Below are 18,039 nucleotides of genomic sequence, written 5' to 3'. Positions count from 1 at the left end.
TTTATTCAAATGTCTATTGAATATTTCTCAGTTCTCTCAGTACTTTCTATGAATTGAAATTTAAAATAAAAGTGTGAGCCTTTTATTTGAGGCATCACACACCCTAAAGAATGCAAAGGAAAGAATAAACCATCATCTAGTTTTTCTCTAAGGAAAATTATTATAGATTTGCATGAAAGATTAAATCTCTCTTACAGGGTACTAACATGTCCTTCACTGACATTTAACTCTGCAAGGGTTAAAAACATGAGCAATACTTTGAGAGGGGTCCTGTTCAAGTATATTTTGAGTGAATGGGTCATTGACTCAGCAATGATCTTGTATTGCTGAAGTGTCAGGGGAGTTTTGTCAATGACCCCGATGGGAACAATATCATATTCTCAATGTTAAGGTTAATATTTTTTCCTGTCTTCTGTGATCCATTTAATATTGTGATGATCTACCAATATCTAAAATATTTACTAAGTTTCAAGGGGTTTATATGTTTTGCAGGACTCCAAAGAAATCCTGAAAATTCTCATGTAAATTTTGACCTTTCATCCTGATGTTAAAAATGAAAAAAAAAAATTTGTATCTCTATATCCAGTATAATCCATTCTAGTTTTAAAGACCTACTTGCAAAAAAAAAATCAGGGCTGATACTAACATCTAGAAAATATGAAAAAATCTGCATTGATTCTGAGGATTTAAACAAACTTCACCATTAAAAGTTACATACTCCTTCTGAAAGCACTGAATATAATTTTCTGATGTTCCTCAGTACCATGGCCTCATGTGTCAGCTTTGGTCAATTTGGCAAAAGGGAAATAGAGGATAGTGTCTTGGGGGTTTACTGTAGCTCTAGCGACATACACATATATATACACACACACATATATAGCATGTGTATATATATACACACGTACACAATATAGATCTGTACCTATATACACATGACATATGCATCATATATGTATCTATATGTGTGTATATATGTTTATCTAGATTGTGTGTGTATCTATATCACAACTCATCTGCAATATTATGCAACAACTGTTGATATTCCAGACTGAAGGATGTTAGCATTCTGCTATCCCTGACAATGATGATACTAAGATAACCACCTCTTCCAAGAAGTTTAGGGATGTAACCCAGAACCTATGCTGTTTTCCCTCTGTTGTATTTGTTATTCCTTAAACTTGACATCTCTTTTGCTGTTTCTGTAAGGTGAAGAAAAATCTTAAAGTTGTCCCTATTCTGTTTTATCTTTAGCCTCTTGTAGCTTTTTATCTTCTAACATTTTGAGTTGCATTATGTAGGGTATATTGTAGATTTCTCAAATGATGACCATGGCACGCTAGAGCTAGGAGGGAGGGAGGTGAACACAAACACGTAGATTTCTCAGGTTTTTCCCCCAGAACCCATGATTGTCTCTCTCCCCGCTAAATAAAAATTTGCATTAGAAGATTTTGCAAGTACCATGCTCTCTGACCTCAGCCACTAACACTGCAATATTGTTGGAGTACGCTTCACATCTTTTGCCAGTATTCCATGTCCTCGCCAGGACAGACTGAATTGGCAAAAGACATGATGCTCTTCAGATAAACACTCCTCTCTTTCCTTTGCTACTGTGTGATGTGTTGCCTTATATGATATTTTTGTAGCATACACAGTCTCTGAACTACGCTTAAGAAATTTTAGGAACATGAGAGACAACAAAGAAGCATTGGCTGATGGATGCAGAGTACATGAAATCATCCGGCATCATGAACACTGACTTATCGGATGTACACAGCAGTGCTGAGCATTCATTCAGTAAAACACTGAATGGTCAAATCAGATGAAGCTGGGACAATCAGTGATGCCTGTAAACATTTGTATGCAGAAACCTACAGGTGGAACTTAACTCCTCACTCGAACAAAAATAAACTAGCGAGAGCACACTCAGACAGTTTTCAGCCATGAAAATAAACACCATCTCATAATCAGATGGTGTTTCACTTCTAAATGGTTCAACTCTAGAGGATGAATTCAACAGATAAAGGGAGAATTAGGAATTTTTTGATACATCCTCGAAATTGACATATCATTTGCTACCACTATTTTGAAGTCGGCCAAAGATAAGGAATATTTAGAAAACATTAAGAAAAAATAGCTAGACATTTGGGGCAGTAATGGCAGAGTAATTGGGCTTACAGAAAGGAAGAGGGAGAGAGATGAAAAGGTTGCTGTAAGCAAAGCACAAGATGATCAAGGAGCCAGTAAAGACTTTTAATGTGGAGACTGAAGATTACAGTACTATGACAGAAAGAAAAAAAAAAAGAGAAGGATCTCGGGATGGCCTAGAGAAAAGGTGCTTTAGAAGTTATGCACTAGGAGCAGCTGGAAGAGAGATTCTGGTATTGTGCTCATTTCAAGAATTGTCAGACCTCAATTAAATTCCAGACAAACCAGGAGATGGAGTCTAAAGGGTGGTTTTAGAATGTACATTATGGTACTTTCAAGACTGCAGACAGCTGCCAGAAACACTGTATTAGACGCTTATGATGAATTCCTTGACCTATTTGCCAGCACACAAAGGGTTTCTTTTTCTAGGGACAATAACATTCATTTTTTAAGAAACAGAACAGTAAAGGACAGTCATCTCCCTTACTGAGAACTGACTGCTTAGGCTAGCAGCTAGATTTCAGATTGCTTGCCGTATAACATAGGTGATAGCAAAGGAAGTAAATTAATCACAAGATCTACATCAGGATTTACAACCCACTTGTGAACTAATTTATCAGGTTAAATTCAACCAAGGGTTAAAACAAACAAACAAACCAAAAAATACCCCAACAAGAAAACATACAACATGCCTCCTCCCCCCACCCCCAGTTTTCATTGTGGGATAAACTACTACCATTAAAAAAAAAAAAAAACCCACTCTACAAGATAACAGCCTTATTGGGGAATTATTCATCTAGAAGTCCATCACTTTCAGGGTGGGGTTCATATAAGCAAACTTTAGCAAACAATTTTATAGTTTGCAATGAAATAGTTAACTGTGGTTTGTTAGATGAGGGGAGTGCAGTGGATATTGTATACCTTGACTTCAGTTAGGCTTTCAACACTGTCTCCCAAAAGATCCTCATAGAGAAGCTGATGAAGTATGGGCAGGATAAGCAAGCAATGAGGCGGACTCAAAACCAGTTGAATAGCCAGGCTCAGGGGGCAGTGATCAGTGGCATGAAGTCTAGTTGGAGGTTAGTGACTAGTGGTGTACCCCAAGGGGCAATATTGGGTCCAGTCCTGCTCAACAGCTTCATTAATGATCTGGATAATGGAGCAGAGTGTACCCTCAGCAGGTTTGCTGATACAAAGCTGGGAGGAGTGGCTGATACACCAGAAAGTCACGCTGCCATTCTGAGGGACCTCAACAGGCTGGGAAAATGAGCTGACAGGAACCCCTTGAAGTTCAACAAAGGGAAGTACGAAGTCCTGCACCTGGGGAAGAAAAATCCCAGGCACCCTGATCAGACAGGGCTGATCAGCTGGAAAGCAGCTTTGCAGAAAAGGACCTGGGGGTTGTGGGAGACACCAAGTCAAACATGAGCCAGCAATGTGCCTTTGTGGCACTGTGAGGGTGACCGAGCACTGGCACAGGTTGCGGAATTGCCATCCTTGGAGATATTCCAAAGCTATCTGGAAATGGTCCAGGCAACCTACTCTAGGTGACCCTGCTTGAGCAGGGGGGCTGGGCTGGATCAGATGACCTCCAGAGGTCCCTTCCAACCTCAACCAATTGGCAATTTTGTGATTCTGTGAAATGCAGGCACATCCAGGAAAATTCATCCCACGTCAGAGATTATACCAGTGGCTCAAACTGTTGAGATGAGTCAAGTTGTTAGATGAATGCCACTCATTTCAGATATCTACAATTTCCCTTTTTTTAAAAATTCAATATAGAAACAGCATTTTTCTGGTTTTATTATGAGATATTTTAGCATGGAATAGAAAGCTCTAACCCTTTTGCTCTCTACAAATATTTTCTGGATTGCCACGAATGACAATCAGTTTACTTGCCTGCTTAAAAATAATTAAAATAACAAAATAATAATTTTATTTAAATGAAACATTGGAAGGAAGAGCATAAAATAGAACTTAAAAACTTCAGTGTTTTGAAGGTCATGTTATTGAATTCAGATATCCAGGTTCTGAGGCAAATTTTTTGAACACAGACACTATTGTAAGCTGAAGACACTGTTTTTGACACAGCCATAATGGAATATCTAAATTCAGAAACAAGAAATAAATTATTCTGCCTCTGACCAAGGAACTCCTTGAGGTCTTGCAGAGGACAGTATCAGAAGGTTACATATTTTGTTGCTTATGTAGGCCAATCTGAACATCTCATACTGGGAGGAAGCCTATTAAGGTGCTGCCTGACTTATGTATAGCCAGCACATCAACTGGAAGAAAATTCCTGTGCCTGTATTACCAAGCAGGCACACTGCAGTCTTGATTTTCTTCTCATCTGCACCTGTGAAAAAAGCGAGACTTCAGCAGTATTCTAATTTTCATCAAAAGCTATACAAATGATGCCTAGAATAGTTCCTGAGTTGTTGGGTTTTTTTTAGTATTAGATGCAGCATCTAAAAGTTATTCCATTAAAATGGAAGAAGTGCCAATGAGTTGAATGTAGGGTGTTTTTCCTTTTAGTATTCTGTACTTGGAGCACTCCATATGCTTTTCACAAGCACTACTTAGTTTTCAAGTTTAGCTAATCATAACTCTCCTTTTCATCTTCCTACTGTGCCAAAGTTTATGACATTGTAAAACCAATAAAACAAACCAAAATATCTGAGTAGCTGGAGAAGGTACGAAGCATACGAGACATATAGAGCACTTTGTCTTTAAAACACGGAATAAGGTTTGTAATAGGATAATTCATAAAATCTGTAGCACAGAAATTAAAGAGAAAAGTACTACAGATTGCCATAAGCCAGAATCACCTAATAGCATTAAAGAGAAAGGAATGACCATTAGAGTCTATGAGATACTCTAAGTACCCCTCAAGGGCCTGTATATGCTTCACTGCTTTATGTGAAGACTTGCGTCCTTTAGAGTATGATCTTGTTATTCAATTCTCAAGGTCACAGCTGAATGCAAGAGAGCCAGGCTGTGCATCTGTAGAAGATACTTATTTCTGGAAAAATTATAGTTCTATTTATGTGAAAATGATACACGGTTATGCAGTACATAAGTCCAAACCTGCAAACACTTATCCCCATTGACATCACTTAAAAAAACCCAAACCCACAAAATTGTTTGCGGAATCAAAGTCTGAAGGGTCAGAAGAGAGTTGCCCAAGGTGCCTCCACACCCATCACAGGGTTTCCAGCTGGCAGAAGAAAATGCTGAAGGTGAGAGGAAGTGCACCCACCACGGGAATGTGTCATTCCCATTCGAATCTGGGTAACTATGGGATAGGCAGGATGGGATGAAGAATGGTAGTAGATTTAGCTTTGTTCTCCTCTTCCTCCCTTAGGTTGCTCAGTGCAGCTTCCTCTTCCATTAAAGGAGGAGGTGGGAGAAGGAAGAGAGACTGGCCAAGAGGGCGTAGCAGGAAGCAAACTGCAGTTCTGAGCAGTCCTTCTGTTTCTCCATTGATCCCAGGAGAGCACAGCTACGCAGAGTCTTTGAGTAGACTTATATTTTGCTAAGTGAACAATAACAAATTACTAGGTATCAATATATGGCCAGACAGTACTAAAATTAGATTTCTGAAAGTAAAGTTCCAATAAGACAATATAGGCATTATAAAAATTGTGGAATAATTATAACCCAATTAAAAAGTGGACAAAATACCCTATCCAAGAAAAAAACCAAACAAACAAAAAAACCCACAAAAAACCCCCACAAAATCCAAACACCTTTCCTGGCTTTGTTTAAAGAAATCTGCCAGCCAAAGAAATGTAATAAAGCAAGTACCTGAAATAAAAATGGATCACATAGTTAAGCTGCTAAAGAAAGGAGGGAGAGAGTTACCCTAGTTTGACATTACTTGAGGATCAGTTGTCTCCCAAGAGTGATTCAAATGAGGAAATCTTACTGATGGAAAGGAGCTTGAAATGGCTGTTAATACCATCCCGACCTGTAATTCCTAACAACGATCATGGAATTTCCACTGGAGGGCAATTTAGGGGAGAAAGAGTCCAAAGGATTCAGGCGACTCAAAAAAGAGATGACTGGTTCTGATGCAAGATGGTAACCACCAGAGCGACTGAGGCACAAGAAGGTAACCAGTTCTTCCTGAGAAGCAGCTTAACAACCTTGCCATTCACACCTGTAGGTCCTGGTAGGGACCAGTTTATCCAGCTGCATTATGACCATTCTTCACTAGCCATAGAGACCACGACTACTTAGAGTCAGAATGCTTACTTGAAAGTTACTCTACTCCTAGGGACCATTATACTGACCTTTGAAGGATGGTGAAGAAATAAAAGGTTTTAAGAAAAATCAGTTTGATTTAGTACCTACTGCAGGATTTTTATTTCTTTTTAAAATGAGTCGTTTTGAACACGATTACTTTAGCAGATACACACAAAAAACTATGCCCCCACAAAACTATAACAACTATTTTGTCTGTAATTATGGATATATTTGAAGAACAAGACAGAAGAAGAGCTATTTCTTGAAAACTCAATGACGGAAGTCTTTAAGATGCTTTTTCTCTCTCCTTACTTTGGTATTTTACTTTAAACACAAGATTGAATTACAAATGCATTGAACTGAATAAATGACTTTCTGAAGCTGTTTTATCTTTAAGTAACCAGACTGAACCATATTGCAGCTTCGCTTTCACCACATGCTTCCTGATCAGGACGTGGTCTGATTCTTTTTGAGGCATATATACCAAAAGTGAATAAATATAACTTCTTTTGTCAGAAAATCCAATACAAGTCAGCCAGTTTGGAGGCTCTGTAGGGAGCAAAGGCATAGTTTTGCTCACGAGTATAGTTCAAGATTGACATCAGCACTGTCAATCTGTTTGCATGAACAGGTTGGCCAGATTCATAGAGGTACCATCTCTGGGAGCAGTCAGCTTTGCTGTACAGTGTTTCTCAAAAGGCTGGTCCTGGGTTTCTTGGCAGCGGTTTGTATGATACTGGCTTTAGGGATCACAGAGAATGTACCTTATAGGAAGAGGTTTGACTGTTCTTTTTGTTGCTGTGAACAAAATAATAAGAAGAAAGAGGACCTGAATTTGCAATTTGAAAAATGCAAATGGCATTTGCATGCCAAAAGAGCACTGCCTCTGGTTCCTACTTTTACCAGAAATATGGGCAGATTTGTCTCCTGTGCAAAGTGAAGTAAGAATAGTGTAATTACTGGAGAGAAAAAAACATTTAAAAAAAGGTAATGCACTTCAAATAACTAAAGATTGCTTATAGAGAAAAAAGCAAGACAAAGGAAGAAACAAGTACATAACATATGTATTCATATGTGTATATATGCACATATATACATATGTATTATATATAAATATATATGAAGAAATTAATCAAAGCTCCATTTTGCTTAACAAACATGTAGGAGTACATACACTTAAAGTGACACAGAACTGAAACTGAATCAGAGGAGGGTTTTTTTAAGGTTTATAGCTGTAGAAAAACTCTAAGGAGGCTCCGAAAACTTTGCACAAAGAAGCAGCATTTACGCTAACTCATGTATTCAGCAGAGTGGCCATCATTTTTCTCTTATCCTGCTATCTAGCAATGCACACTTTCGCTACTATTTTAATTGCTATTCACTAACACTGAACTCTTCCATTAGCATTTCCAACCACAGTCACAGCTGATCTCCAGAGATCACCTGTAAGATAGGTCTTCTCTGCAAAAGAAAGTTGTATCAGTGTAATTGGAAAAATGATATTAAAAAAATTGAAAACCTTTTGATGGATAACTGTACTTATTTTCATCCTACTTACTGCATTTCAGTGTACCCTGATAAGGAATTACTTGAAAATAAACTAAAATAAACATTTCAAGTGAAAATAAAAGACTAAGCATAGGAGTTTCTACCAATATAAAAATGTGTTTTAATTGGTGCCCTTTTTTTTGTCGTATTCTTACATTGACTTGCTAGTGCAACTATCACTACCATTTATGAACTTGTACTGGGAAAATGATCATTCCCTTAATGGTCTCCATCTTCATCAGTCTTCAGATGTCTGCAGGCAGCTCTCTTAATGTGTCACAGACATTGCCTGAACTTAACAAGAAAACCTCTATGATTTATTTCTTGTCATTTTCAAACCACATTGCGAATCAGCATCTTTTTGCACCAAGTTCATAACAGTTATTTATAAACAATTTTAACTTGACTCTGTCTATGTTTCAAGTTCCACCAGGGGACTGAATTAATTTTCATTGTCCCTGCCTGACCTTGCCCTGGAATTTTCCTTTCTAAGGAAAATTTAGTTGTGTTGATATCTCAGTTGATCAACACAGTTTAGTTGTGCTGATATCTCTAAGTTCATATCACTAATGAACTTAGTCTGTCACATCACAATTTACACTAAAATGTTTACTATCGTTTATCATTATACAATAATGATACTGTTATTAAAATAATTTAGTAGTACAAAATTGATATGTTTCAAAGTAAACGTATTTAAGTTTATTAAATGAAGTTTTATGCAAATACATTCATTTGGAGGAAGAAGGAATTTCTCTGCAGAAGATCTAAGTTAGAACCCTACGTGGTTTCTCTTACAGAAGAAAATAAAGAACAGACTCTTTGTGAGACTGGCTTCAGAAATTGTCTCGTCTTCAGAGTCAACCTTTAACAACATCCAAAAAATGAGGGAGAGGAAGAGCTATGAATGATCATGAGCTGCTAAGAAAAAAAAAAGTATTTCTAGCTAATAAATTCCATTAAAGTTCCATCAACTGCTTTCGAATGATTACAAGACTATAATGCACCGAGAGCTGTGCATGCTCAGTTGTTTATAACAGTCAATAGAAAATGTGTGAACTGTTTGCCTTACACCGATGTCAGCTCAGTACAGTGCTATGCCAGTTTATTCTACACCATGGTTTATAGAGAAATAAAACAATAATTGTGCCCATTTATTACACATATATAAACGAACACATTTCTTGAACATATTTCTCAATCTCTCCTTGTTCTCCCAGGCAAAATTTTGTACCCATATGCCCCTGAAATTGATACACATCAAAAATATGATTCTAGAATTTGGGATTAGTACCTTGCCCCAGACATCTATTGAAAGCAGTATGTATACACTTGCCCTCAAATTTCATACACGTTATTATTTTCCTAAAATGTTTATTTGAATTAGGCATTTACGGAATCTGATAACAATCCCTACTGAGCTATTACACTGAGGAATCGAATGGCTATTAAAGACATTACCTAGGACAATAGTTACTGTTCTATATTAGATCATTAAGTGACTCTATGAAGTATCAAGCAACACGTAATAAATTTCCCTGCATATTATGACAGGTTCTCTATCTTATGAATAGTCCTTCATGTGTTTGATTTCAGAAATTACATCCTGATACTTTTGCCTGATACAGCTATTTCCAATTTTTGCTAAGTTTCTGCGAATTAAAATTATTCTGCCATGTGCATATTTAGGTTTTTGCTGTTGGGCTGCTTCATTCATTCTCTAATATTTTCACTCTTATTTCTCTATGCTGTAAATGCCAGCCACATCTTCCACAAGCAATCTTTTTTTCCTTTCCAATTTTTGCTAAATTACAATAAGAGTTTGACTATACTGCTATAGCAGATGTCAATGATCTTGCTATGATTTTATGACTCAAAAATAACCTAGAAAAAATGAACCATAGTGGAAAGCAAATGTTCATATTACTTTTTTCTATGTGGAGCTTTATAAAGCTAAATATACAGAATATTTACTCTTCTGTGTATCTAAAGCTACAGTTACATTCACTCATGTAGATTTTATCCAAGACACAGGTTTATTCAATTATCAGTGCAAATGCTAACAAATTACTAACTCTCTATGACTTTGTCAGAAATAGATTTAATAGCTCTGTTTCTTCCATGTTAAACAATTGTCTTACAAAGTCATCTTCCAAAAATTAGGCTTTAATGGACTTAGTGTTCACCATTTTTCAATGCCCTTTATAGGGGTGTTTAGGAACTTACTTATTTTTATTTGACTTCTGTTTCAATAACAGCCTACAGTCTCTACATTTTTTTCAGTTCACTGAGTTGTCTATATCTTTCTTTCTTTTGTCCTAGTGGAATGCACTTCTTTCCTAATCAACAGTTGATGATAATGGACTAAAAATTTCTCAAAACTAAACTCAATTAAATACTCATTAGTAGCAACTAAAATAATTTCTGTTCTACATATGTTCTTTCTCTCTAGGACATTGAAAATAAAGAATAAAACAAAAAGGAGAGTTGGATAAAACTGAAATAGGAAAATGAAATTGAGATGTACTGTATCTCATATGAAGCTAGAAATGCACGTTACAGAAATCAATTCACAACAGAAATAAAATTCAGTTGTGATAGCTTCAAATACTCCTAGCAGTGGCTGTTTCAAAAGCACTTAAACATATCAAAAGTCATATATACCTATACGTACAAACATATGTATAAGTGTAAAAAAAAATCAGCAGTAAGTCAAGACATTCCCTTCCATGACTCCTTACTACCTGTGATAAGTTCTTTGAGTTAAGCAGAAAATGAATGCAATTTTCTGCCTTTACTTTTTCTGCTGATGTTGAGTTAATCAGGACAGAGTAGTTCTACCTCCAAGTAGTTGGACAGTGGCTGAGAAGAGGTCATGGCTGGGAAAGTCAGAAAGATATAACAATAAGTACACTCCTCATTTGATACTGTGGACTGTCTCTCAGGGATGTGTTAGATTTCCAGTCTGTCCCAATACAGTAGGAACAATACATTACTATGAGTAAAATGGGAAGCAGATCAACATTCTTCACAAAATCAGCTTCTTAGAGAAATAAATTACTATATGTAAGTTTAAAAGACGTTAGGTTTTTTTCATATATGCTATCGATCCATAGATGTACCTATACATTTTTGTGTATATACACAGCTAAAATACAGTGCTTTATCCGAACTGTATTTGAAAACAATTTTCACACAATAAAGACACGTTATTTCTCTATACTTAACTTCGTTTCCAAAGAACATTTACCTGTCTCCCATCTTCCACCAATGATTAATTAATGACACGCTGAATGTTAGTTACTAAATGTCAATTCATTAAAAACATTAAAGCAGTGACTTTTTTTTTTAAAAGGGCAGACTTCTCATTGTTCCACTTGATTTTAAAAAATCTTCTTCAGCTGTCACATATTCACATTCAATTCCTTGTTGCTGCCTATTTTTAAAATATTACAAAAGAAAGTCAGAGACAGTAAGAGGTGATGGTCCAACAGCTCTCAGCTTATTAAAGTGCAAGATTAGCCAAATGGCCAGCTGCTCAGCAGACAGCAACAGCTGAAGTTCCTCCACAAAACTTTTCCATAATAGTTCAGCTGAGACCTGAAAGGAACATCTGTCTGCATTTTGTTCACCTTGTTCCTTCAGGCCTCAGGTCTCTGCTGAGATTATTAGGCTTGCTAATTAGTATCACTTGTGATGGTGAGTTTTTGAAATATGGATATCTCTCCAAAGACAACTGGATTGTTGTCTCCAAAAACAATGTAGTGGTTTAACCTCAGCTGGCAACTAAGCACCACACAACCGCTCGCTCACTCCCCCCCGGTGGGATGGGGGAGAGCATGGGAAGAGTAAAAGTGAGAAAACTCGTGGGTTGAGATAAAGACAGTTTAATGGTAAAGCAAAAGCTGCACATGCAAGCAAAGCAAACCAAGGAATTCTTTCCCTGCTTCCCACCAGCAGGCAGGTGTTCAGCCATCTCCAAGAAAGCAGGGCTCCATCACGCATAACAGTTACTTGGGAAGACAAACGCCGTCACTCGGAACGTCCCCCCCTTCCTTCTTCTTCCCCCAGCTTTATATGCTGAGCATGACATCATATGGTATGGAATGTCCCTTTGGCCAGTTTGGCTGTGCCCCCTCCCAGCTTCTTGTGCACCTCCAGCCTTCTCAGTCGGTAGAGCATGGGAAGCTGAAAAGTCCTTGACTAGTGTAAGCACTACGTAGCAACAACTAAAACATCGGTGCCTTATCAACTTTGTTCTCACCCTAAATCCAAAACACAGCACTGTACCTGCTGCTAGGAAGGAAATTAACTCTATCCCAGCCGAAACCAGGACAGACAACAACTCTAATAGCAGTATAGTGACCTATGAGAAATGTTATCAGATGGTGATAATAATCAACTATTACTAACCTTGCCCTGGAGCAAAACCAACCAGAGATGAAAACTTTTGTCTTCCACATTAAGGAATTAATTTTAAAAAGAAATAAAGTCACAAACATGTGAACCTGCAAACATCTATGACAGAACAGGCATTCTGTGGGCTTGCAAGTTTCAAAAATGTCTCTTTGAACAACATTTCACAAACATCTGCTACTCTGCTTTTCTTAGACATTGCAAATGAATTCTAACTTTTCTATTTAAACTTACAGCACTTGCACCAAAAATATATTCATTAGCTATAATTTTTCATTGATTGCTCATATGCAAGTAGTCATAGTCTTAGGCTTCCTCAAAATATTTTGGAAGTGAGGTCCACCAAATTTTGCACGTGGTATACTTGGATACCTGACACATTTTAGTTTTAAAACTACTAATTCATCCAAATACATTTAAATTATTAAGTCTTTGTGTCTTGCAACATGCATTGAAATACGTAAGCAAAGAAATCTGCAAAAACAGCTCACTGTATTAATCATGCCATAAATAAGAATGGCAGAGAAGATACAACATCTAATATAGAGACTATTGATAATATTCTGCAATCTGCAGGCTTTAGGTGAAACCATAAAGAAGGGAAAGTAGGCAGGTTTTGTTCTCTCAGATGGAGAGAAAAGAAGTTCATGCTTTATGTTTAGCAAAGGAGACGAGTGAGGTTGCATAAAATCCTCCTCACTTGTCCCCTGCCAGCAAAGGACACGTACAATAGCTTCACCAATCTATTCTTTTCTTCACAAATCTGTAGAAGCTGGAAGCTGTCTCACTGAGATGCAGTTGCAGTGCAGATCTTAATAGATTCAGAGGCAAAACAGTAAGAATTGCAATGCTGTCCTGTCATTGCCATAGGTGGCTGCTGTATATTAGTGGTTACAGTTCAATGGAAAGGTTAAGGCAACTGAATTTCATGCATGAGGCACGTCTTCCAGAAGCCCACGGTACAAGTGTTTGAGTCTAAAACCCACTGTGTGCGCCAGTAAAGAAATGAAGGTCACTTACTGGCATTATTAGATTTTGTTCACATTTCAAATACCAACAAAGGTGCCAACAAAATGTTTTCTCTGCACAATTTTGCTTGTATCAGAACTCAAATATTACAGCTGTAACAATCAGTATTCTATAGGCTACCTTATTGGGGAAAAGAAAAAGCTCTAAACCAATTAGTAACAGTACTTAGTTTGATATTTGATTAATTTCATACTTTAAATAAGTGATTCTTAAGAAAACCCATTAATTTCAGGAGCATTAGGAGAGAAAGCAGTAGACATTGTCCCTGATAGACATAGTACTTAGACAAAGTAGATTTAATTCTTAACATAATCTTCTCCCACTCCTCTTTGAACTACTCAAGGTATATAAAGACAACAGAATGTAACAAGGAGAGATTTGGAGCAGAGACCACATTATCAACACAGGTCACAGAGAGGGAAAACGTACTTTAAAAAAGGTGAGCTAAATATAGATCTAATAACTTGCTTGGATTATAATGGCCCAAGGGTAATTTTAGGATCCTATACCCCACAAGTGAAATAGCAATTATAAGTTTAGAATAAGGTGCTATTTACCCTTCTGAAAAACATTACATGGGCAATGTCTTTTAATGGACACAGTCTGCATTTTGATCTCGGAAGGGAACAGAAGGTCCCTGGTAAACCTCTCTTCAATAACAGGAAAATTGACCTGCATCAAATCTGTAGGACAGCTTCTTCACTTTGAAAATGTTTACAGTTCCGATATGGATCCTTATCAGAAGCTGACTTTTGCAAATTTTCACTTCATCTGTAACATTTGTTTCAAATCATGAAACTAAAGATTCTGGAATTATTTGTATTTTAAAGGTTTTGAATACCATGGCAGACCTGCTACCTCATATACTTTTTGACATATTCACTGCTATATTCTTCTTCTGATATTCTTTCCCATTTTTTTTTTTAAATCCAGACTGCATTAATACCAGCTATTTATAGAAAGAAAGAAAGAAAGAAAGGTAAGGCAAATGATTTCAGACATTTCCAAACAATCTTTTAAACCATAATAAAATAAATATTTTACTTCAAAGCAATGTAGAACGCTAATGCACAACATGGGACAGCATGTAGTGGTCAATAGGCAACTTGGAACACCTTCTATATCAACAGTAATGTCATAAAAATAAAAATCCAAAATATTACATTACAAAAACCCTAATCTCCATAATAACCTGGGGGAGTTGGTCTTTCCTTGGCAGGTAAAATCCACAACTGAAAATCATTCACATATATATTTATCAAGAAGCAAATTATTCTATCCCTTACCAATCTGGAAATACTACCCCATGAAAATGAAGCTCATGAGTCTCAGTCCTGACTCTACAGTAACGAAAATGAGTGAGTAGGAGTGATAGGGGATGGCACAAACTGCTGCTGGAAAGAAAAATTTTATAAATTGTACTTTTTCTTCAGAAAAAAAAATAGACTGAAAAAAAAGATGGCTTATTAAGAGCTAGTGAGAAGCTTAGGAGGCTCAAAGTAGTCCCACCAGAACCAGATTAACACACAGTTATCCCGAATGACATGCAGTCATTCATTCTTTATTGACTGAAGAAGAGAGCTTCAGAGTCTACTGAATCTCTAACAGGACTTCCTATAGTACATTCCCTCTGAGTTCTTCCCTCTAAGCACTGACCTCCAATACTCTCCTGCCCATGGAGTCTAATGTGATCACAGTCTGAATTGATTTGGCTGAAAAGAATTATGACAAAGACCTTACATCGTGGTTACCCTTGAAGAACATCTAGCATATGCACTTCTAACTCTTACCGCTAGCAAAAGGAAGCTCTCACTTCAACTCTAGTATTAGGAAGTCTGAATAGTAGAAAAACATATTACAAGATTCCATTGTCTAAACAAAACAAAACATTTTTTTGTCCAAGATTATGAAGTAGAGATTTATTTGATTAAAAAATTCCGATGACACAACAGCAAATACTTCTCCTTCTGGAGAATGTTTTCTACCTATTAAGTGACAGCAAGCCCTATATATCATTTACACTTCCCTGTATCTGTTGGAAGCTAAAAATAATGGTGCCTTTAGGAATTGTACCCTACCTAGTTTGTTAAAGATGACATGAGGCACTTCTGTTCTGCACATTTTATTTTTACACTGCTTAACACTGCTGTTATTCCTGAGCCTGATTTATGGGTACCCTGGGGTACTCCTAACCGCTTTTGATGTTATTTCTACTGGAAACAGTTGACAAAAGCAGATCTCCCCTTGAGGATTGCACAGTTTTAGTATTTGTTTCAACTTTCAGCCATTTGCTCAACCTATTAAGAGCTTCTTCAAAGACATAAAACAGCAACCCATCAACCCTTGAATGCTACAGAAAAAAATAAATGCATAAAGGCTGCCAATTCACACTAACTCTGCCGTAGATAGGCAGAATACATTGAAAGGCATTACACTACCTGGAATACTGCCTATGGATTTAGCATAGCCCTACAAGGGTATGTGGCTCTGAAGTATTTCACTCTGTTGGTCAGAGCTGCATGAAAATATTCATATCAAATATAAAGCCAAGGCAAACAGAAAGTGTGCCTAATGTAAACTTGAGAATAAAAATTGGCAATAGGCTTAAACATTACTTCCACTTTGTATTTTTTCTATATACCATAGAGTACACTACTGCTTTAAATACAATTTTTATGAGCTTTACAAACCTTGCTAAAACCATACATATGCTGTGCCAAGAATCTTGGAGCCTGACTGCTCTGCCTGTGGTGGACTAACTGTCCATGATAAATGGATGGAAACAACTAGAGAAATGGTGTATCTTGCTGTGAACAATAATATTTAAGAAATACATAAATAGTACCTGGTTGTTATCTTTTCCTGTTTAATTTTTTTCAGCAAAAAGGAAGAAAAATGTATTTTGAAGAACAAATTATTTTTTTTACTGTAGTGTAGCTAATACAAAGTAATAGTTAATGTACCAAATACAGTTATTCCTCTTTTCCACCTGAATGCTATAGAATTATGAAGGAGGGTTTCACAAAATACTGCAAACTGCAGAGTGCCCTGGATGCTACTTTTCAACTGCACAGGAGTATTAGAAAGTAATTGCCAGCACAAATACATATAGTCACCTAAACGTTTAACGAAAGTAAAAAAGTTATGGGTATTTGTGTAATTTCTTTGAGTTATATATAAATATTCCAGGAACGTTTGGTTGGAGAAAAGAATTACAAACTCAAAAAACTGAGCAGAGATTTCATAAGTAGCCCAAGAAATTACTATGACCTTTGTGCAACACGAATAATTTATTTCATTGTCCTATCTCTAGCTCTTTGCAAAATGGGCTTACCTTTGACCATCCTTGCAACTGGAAAAAAAGAAAATCAGAAACAGAAACTAAATTTCTTTCACAGCTTTAATTGGAAAATTATTTCATTCACTCAAAGATACATGTGAAATTATATTTTAACAACTCACAAGATTGGCCATGCAAAAAATGAAGTAGAGTAAGTTATTCTTGGTACCTCAGTTCTTGGTATCACCTACAAATGTTTAATATTAGACAAAACTGCATAATTCTGAAAGATAATCAGCGTTTAATGTATGGATACATTCTCAAAACTTTAGAGTTATCACAGAAATGTGTATCAATATTTTGACATGATGAGACAGAACAATTTTCTTCCATTTTAGTTCCTCTAACGTTGCCTAGAGAAGGGGCTTTTAGACAAGGTTTTTTTTCTTATTTGTTTTCTTCTTTTTTCTTGTTTCTTTTTTTTTTTTTTTTAATAGAGTGGAGAGCTTAACAAAAACACAGGAAGTTGTCAGGAACAGACAACTTTTCCTGAAGTCTAGAAATACTTAGAGTTCTTGAGAACCCAGTGGACACAGGTCCTGGAGATAGGTACTGTTTATCCCACGAAGCTCAGTTGTTAGTTCAGCAATTTTACCCCTTCATTGCACTTCATGGTGTTTGGTGACCTCTTTTGATGTTTCCTGAGCCCTACACAGAGAATACTAGGACATGAACAACCCTTTTCCACGCTACCTTACCGCTAGGATAAAAAGTATGCTTTCATTGCAGATCTAGTTTCAGCAATGAGTCTTTGGGTTTCAGCTTCAAGATTATCCCAAACTGGCTGTGATGAAGACTAGGCTACCTATCATCGTGTAGAATATCTGTCAGCCATTGCCATTTGGCTTGGGATCAGGGATCAGCCGTTGTCCCTCTTTTATTTAGCAGTACAGACACATACTAGGGCTCTGCACTGCAGTAAGCCAAATTGTTCCTCTTGCCCAGTGAATTGTTAGAAGGGACAGGAGAACTAGCCACTTTCAAGTAGTTTAGTCTGCATTCTTGCTGCAAAATGCTGAGGTACCAATTTGACAGAGATTGATATCTGGCCTTTAGCCTGTACCTAGGAGCCAGTTCTGTAAATACACCACAGAGGATGCTGCCAAAATCAGCTCGTTTCCAGAAGACATACCATATGAATCAGTACAGAGTTCAAGCATCCCTTGCAACTTCTCTCTTTTGACCAACAACTATCATTTCACAATTCTCTTTCGTATATGTTTTCATGTAAAGAACGGTGCTACCTGCAGAGTCAAGGTACAATAGTTTCATGTTAGTTAACCATGAAAGAGAGAAGGAACTGAAATAATATT

At 36.8% G+C, this 18,039-nt stretch overlaps 1 protein-coding gene across 1 annotated transcript in view; it reads right to left on the bottom strand.

Annotated features, from left to right (window-relative positions):
• Positions 1 to 18,039, bottom strand: part of PARK2 (parkin RBR E3 ubiquitin protein ligase) — a 657,679-nt gene that overhangs the window by 369,189 nt on the left and 270,451 nt on the right. The gene's annotated exons all lie outside the window — the stretch shown is intronic.

The sequence above is a fragment of the Pygoscelis adeliae genome, unplaced genomic scaffold (assembly GCF_000699105.1).
Source record: "Pygoscelis adeliae isolate BGI_AS28 unplaced genomic scaffold, ASM69910v1 Scaffold33, whole genome shotgun sequence".
NCBI classification, from domain to species: Eukaryota; Metazoa; Chordata; class Aves; order Sphenisciformes; family Spheniscidae; genus Pygoscelis; species Pygoscelis adeliae.
This window is presented reverse-complemented; position numbering and strand designations above follow the sequence as displayed.